The sequence below is a fragment of the Cynoglossus semilaevis genome, chromosome 11 (genome assembly GCF_000523025.1).
Source record: "Cynoglossus semilaevis isolate Cse_v1.0 chromosome 11, Cse_v1.0, whole genome shotgun sequence".
In the NCBI taxonomy this organism is placed as follows: domain Eukaryota; kingdom Metazoa; phylum Chordata; class Actinopteri; order Pleuronectiformes; family Cynoglossidae; genus Cynoglossus; species Cynoglossus semilaevis.
Genome location: NC_024317.1, coordinates 14604528 through 14610587, shown reverse-complemented (window position 1 = coordinate 14610587; position 6060 = coordinate 14604528). Strand labels below are relative to the sequence as shown.

At 38.3% G+C, this 6060-nt stretch overlaps 1 long non-coding RNA gene across 2 annotated transcripts in view; it reads left to right on the top strand.

Moving 5' to 3' along the window:
- The window catches only part of LOC107989231 (uncharacterized), a 33231-nt gene that overhangs the window by 12905 nt on the left and 14266 nt on the right, over window positions 1-6060 (top strand). Inside the window, exon 3 of one of the 2 annotated variants that reach the window (XR_003051143.1) lies at window positions 5340-5511. The exons of the other annotated variant lie outside the window; for it this stretch is intronic. This is a non-coding gene — a long non-coding RNA (uncharacterized LOC107989231). Of the gene's footprint in view, window positions 1-5339; window positions 5512-6060 lie in introns of those variants that run through there. 2 annotated transcript variants of the gene reach the window in all.

Genomic DNA, 6060 nt, shown 5'->3' with positions numbered 1-6060 from the left:
CTGATGATGCATTCAGGACCCTTTCATCACGTCAGACTTTTTTTTGTATCATTTTAACGGCTTTAGAAAACTAACCCCCAGTCCATGCAGGATTTTGTTTTTTCACCTCCATTTTAATTTGTTTTTATTTTTGGAGGTTTAATTTCATGTCAAAGGCATTACTGGGATGATTTTATTTCAAAGCTCATTATCTAATTTTCACGTGGTCATGATCTCAGATTCAACACAGAAACCGTTTGTCATTGCTACTCTGGGTCAGAGTTTTTCCTGTACAATTTCAACATTAAGACACAAGCTGTGAAGTCCGTCGCTGACTGATACGCACACTTTTCGGGTTATCAAAAAAGTGAAAATTTCCGAGCAGCCACTGAACGCATCATTAAGGAGAATTAAAGTGGCAGTCCCACCGCCACCAATTCATATACCGGTTTTCCCCTTTTTAAATCATATACCCTAACCTGCTCTTCAGTCGGTGCACGTGTTCTGGAGAGGATGCGCGCTCCCGCCTATCTCTGTCTCCATTACCCCACTAGGCTCCCAGCCTAGAGCGGGAGCTGGGTCAATAGGAGCAGAGAGTGTACTACAGGTTAGACAAGCGTGCCTTCAGATTACCACTGCAAATTCCCTTTCAAAACAATACTGTGAAAATGACTACAGATGTCATTGAAGTATCTGGAACCAGCTAGACCATTTCAAACATCTGCAATACAACAATGAAAATAAAATGCTGTAAATTCAGGGACATTTTTTTTACCGTTTGTATAGTTATTGTACTTTAATTAATCAGCTTCAAGTAGAAAAAAGTGTTTGCATCCAGTCTGTTTTTGATGACAAGAGCAGAACATGTGGTGTAAACCATGGAAACGATAAATAATTTAATTTTCCTGTTTGTATAGCTTAGTGTGGTTATGTATTATGCTTGCAATTACCTAAACTTAAACCCCTGTCTTGTTGTGTTTGTGAGTTCAGTGTAGGAAACAATAGACACGTCGGGTTCTTTTGTGTAAATGAGGTAACATTTCTGCTCTGTGAACATGTAGACCTTCTGTCCTGTCTCCACCAATACTTCTGTATGGAGTTCGCATGTTGTTTCAGCATGTATCTGGGTCTCTCCAGGTTCTTCGGCCTCCTTCTGTCTTTCAGTCTATCTATCTATCTATCTATCCGTCTATCTGTCTGTCTGTCTATCTGTCTATCTTTCTATCCATCTATCTGTCTATCTGTCTATCTGTCTATCCGTCTATCTTTCTATCCATCTATCTGTCTATCTGTCTATCTGTCTATCTGTCTATCTAAAGGAAAGAAGTTCAGCCAGGGCTTTCCTGTTGACAGACTGAGTGTTGCCAAACAGACTTTGCCATTCCCTTCCATTTAGAAAATAAACACTTCAGAAGCCTTGACCTAAATCAGGGGTTGACATTATGCTCAGTTTCTTTAGGATCACCCGTTGCCAACCACACCAAGTCTGGCCATCTATTGGCATCTGAGAATAAACATACAGTTCCCTAGAAAATATCGACATACATCTGACTTACCATCAAGTTCTGCATTATAATTTACATAAACCTTTGTTTTGGGGCACAAGATTTTTTTAAGTAAAAAAAAAACACTTCATCCCCTGGCTTTCACACCTCCACTGTTTATTTCCAGACTGAAAAACCAACTCCCATGAATGTACACAAAGAATGATTAAATTGTGTTTTAGAGATAAGCACCTCACAAGGAAAAATCGAATGTGAAGACGGTAGAGAACCTGTTAAATAACCTTCCACCTATCGATGGTTGGAAGATGTATTTACATTTTTTTATTGTAGTTTTTTTATATATTTGTAGTTAAACACTAAGTGGATAGCTAGTCAATGGTCAACATGATCTCTGTGACCCCATCGTAGTTATATGATGGCAGTATAAATGTTTTTAAACATTGCAGTAGGTGCAGTTTGGCTTTCCCCATGTTGTCCTTGACCTGGTTGTAAGCTGCTACTTAGCTGATGATTGCACATTATCAAGAGACCTCCGTAAAGAAGCTTGCTGTGCTTTCACACGAGGTAGAGTGTTATGTCCCAAAGACGCTGTCCAGGCCCAGAGATGTGAAACCACATGACACAGTAGGGTGTGAATAGGCAAGAATAATCTGGTAATACATACAATACATATCACAATACAGGGCAACGATATGATATATTGTGATATATTGTGATACTATAAAGGGATCGGTGATACATTGAGGGTTTTTCTTAACAATTTATTTAAAGGAAAACTGCAGCATAGTAAACATTCAATGCTGTCACTTGCTGAACATCAGGTTACTACAATTGGAACAGAGGGATCTACATTTGTAATCTGGAGAAGAAAAAAAGCTAAATTAATATTTGCATGTTAGTTGGTAATAACAAAATCAAAACAGTGCTGTAGATTATGGTATCGTGAAACAATTTGCTTTGTTTCAGTGTATCAATATTTTCTTACACCCTTACGATAAAGGAAAACATGACAAACATCTAGGTGGCGCACTCCCCAAGAACACATGGCTTTGTTTAAGTTTAATCTGTATTTTTTTCCTCATCTTATCTTTTGTCTTGACCACTATCTTACAGCATGCAACTGTGAGAAAGAGGAAGTCAAACTAGCTTCACGACCCTGTATTCATAGAGTCTTGCTTCCTTAATTACCTACTTCAGTCTTGTGTTTGTTTGTTTCAGTACAGTTATGAGTTATTGGTGCAAAGTCAGCACTCACTTCTTTGTGTATGCAATTATAAAAAGAACACACAAAAACTCACTGTAGTCTTTTACCACCGGGCAGAGCCAAATACACTCTCTGTGTGCTGAAATAGAAGTCAATAGACTTCTGACTAATGAAAACAAAACAAACAAAAAACAGATCCACAATGTGACCTATAGAGGAGACAGTGGAATGCCCCAGGCAGCTGTAGCCATTTAGTTAGCCAAAATACAACATCAGTCACAACAGCTCTATTAGCGCCAAGTACCAAGGACAAGAGCAAATCAATGCCGTGGCTTCAGTCTGTTTGTCTGTGTCAAATTAGCATCAGCTGGTAAAGTTCCTGAGAATAATTTAGTTTATTCATTTCATACATTTTATAGGTTATTATTTATTATATAAGATTAAACACCAGATCGGTTTCTACAAAGAAAAGTAAATGTGTTTTTAAGTGATTGTAACAAATATATTTGTTATTATTGTAACAAAACTCACAGTGGATTGTCTGCAAAATGATGCAGTGATATCAATTCACTAAACATATTTATTTTAATAAACATCTCACAAGGCAGACTTTTGGAATTGCTGTGACACACAATGGGGAATTTTACAGGGTGAGACTGACACAAGCTGCCACAGGAGGCGCCACTAAATACATAGTTGCTACTCAAAGGCTGCCACATGGGAGGCACCTTTTGGGATATGAGGTTCTTCTGGGAATTGAACCCAGGACTCTGGTCTCTGTTTGCAAGCCAGGCATGCTAGCTACTATGCTATGGAGCATATTTGTTTGAGCTGTGCATGGATATAGCCCATTTATATATGACAATGTCTGACTATACCGGCAGTAATACTTTCCCTTAATATTTATTTGGAATATTTGGTTCATTTAAAACCATTGAGGCAAACGGATCGTCCTATCCATCCATCTATCCATCCATCCATCCATTCATCCATCCATCCATCCATCCATTCATCCATTCATCCATTCATCCATTAATCCATCCACTCACCTCACTTGGGTCAAGGGTTTGCTATGTGATAGAGGCATGCTCAGTTCTAATCCCATATTAGTGAGTTTGCAGTCCAGAGATTAGCGCCTGTCATCTGACTGCCCCGGCTGGTCACAAAGAGGGTTTAAAATGAACCAAATGCACTGCTACCTACCACAAAATCATTGAAGGAATAGCTGAGTTCTAATAATAAGAGAAATGTCTGTAAAAGCTATGTTAATTTAAAAGGGACTACGATGTGTAAGTAGATGTTAGAGAAAACCTGATGCACTCAAACATATATCTTCTTCAGTAGATTTGAACCATGTCTGTGAATGTATGTATAGACAGAAGTATGGAGTCTTTTCTGGATTAATCTATAAATGAAATAGTGCAGTGTTAAGTCCTCGGCATGTTTAATCAGCACAGTCTTGAAATTGTAAGAAAAGCATTGCTGATAACTGGCACGGATACGATAGTTGCCATGCAACTTTTGATAATGTTGCCATGGAAATACTCACTGCTGCTGAGTGTGAAACAGGAAGTTGATCTGCCGCAGCAGGGGCTTTGTTTTCAGGTTTTCTTGAAACATTCTTTTTAGTAACTGTGCGGTGGTTCTTGTTTTCTCCTCAGGTACCAATGTGTCTGAAAACAACATACTGTACAGAAGTCCAGAACACAGCCATATTTTATTTATGTTTTTTTCTTTATCTTAACCTAAATTGATTTTACTTAACCAAATATGGAGTGATAGGAATCATGATATGATGTCAGTTATTGAAGCTTTGTAACGGGAAAAGGAGAAAATACAAACCTTGTTTTGTCTGTGATTGATTTAAGGTGAATGTAAGGGTTTTTTTCTTATTATTTTCATTGAAGTTACATAACATCAGACATGGAGGCACACTCCATGTCTTTTACTCCACTGTAAAATAAGTTGAAAATAATGTCTCAACATTTCAGCAAACATTGGTTCCATTTGACATTAAAGGATATTGGTTCCTAAAGCATTTTATGTAGCACCCCACTTACTTTATTTAAAAGAATCTTGCAAAATAATTTTTTTTTGGAATGCATTCTTTGATATTTAAAAAAAAACACTTCTCTCTGCAGGTGCAAACATTTATAGATTGTTCTTTGACTAATTTCCTCCACATTATTTGATATTGTATATAGAGAAACCTAAACCCTGCAGCATTTCACAGCAAGTGTAATCATTCATCAATAACAACCTGATGACTAATTACTTGCAGTAGTGTCTCTTTACTTGTTACACAACAAAGGAGCTCATTATTGCCATGTGGCTGGTCGGGGACTTAGCGGTGAAGCTAATCAGCGTCTCCTTAGCGAAGCCTTATCCAGCTGGCTGAGCTCTTGTTCAGCAGTTTGGTTATTTAACACTCTAAGTCACTTATTTTTTTCTCCTTAACACACTTCAGCTCTTAATAATTCCTGTTTAATTCCCAGAAATATTCTCTCTGCTAACTTCAGTTACGGACACAGACATTAGCCAATCAAAGTGAAGGAAGTCAAATTCACTTTTTACACTATAAATGTATTTCTTACACGCCTCAGCATTCTCTTATTCCCTGCTCCCTAATTTACCTCCTGTCTCCTTCTCAGGGATAAACTCGTGTTCTCAGGAATGTGCTGATCCCTGATCAAGGCTCCACTTCAGCTCCTGGTTCATTTTTCACTTGACTGGTTCTCCTTCACCTGCTCCTCAAGTTTCCCCCAATTTCTTCTGTACCAGCCAAAACTCACTAGTAGAACTGCTGGGACCAGTGTCTTCTTGTGTCTTCTGTCTTACAGTACTGTTGAAAACACTTACAATCTTGATCTTCTTTTTTTTTCAGAAACAGAAAACCATACAAGATATTTTCTTTCTTTCATCTTCTAATCCCTGTTAAGGGTCATGGGGTGAGCTGTGGTCCATCTCAGCAGTCAATGGGGGAGGGTGGGGTTATCACCTTGACTCTTACTTGTCCATGACGAAATACAAATAGACAGAAAAAAAAAACATTGACAAAACTCACATTCACACTTAGAGTCTATTGTTGTCATTAACACTTACAATATGTCTGTGTCGGTTCTCAGTCATCCAATCATTAGTTACATCGAGGGGACCTGGACGGCGTAGGTTTCTTGAAGACGTTTCACGTCTCATCAAAGAGGCGTCTTCCGTTCTAACTGACTGCTGGGAAGTTCTGGTATTTAGCATCAAAGAGTCCAGTTGCCGGTTCAGTTGCCCTCGATGTAACTATTTTTGATCACCATTTCCTCTTTCATCTAAGGGTGAAAACTCCAAGAGAAGCCTCATTACCTTATCATGTTGATGTTTTAG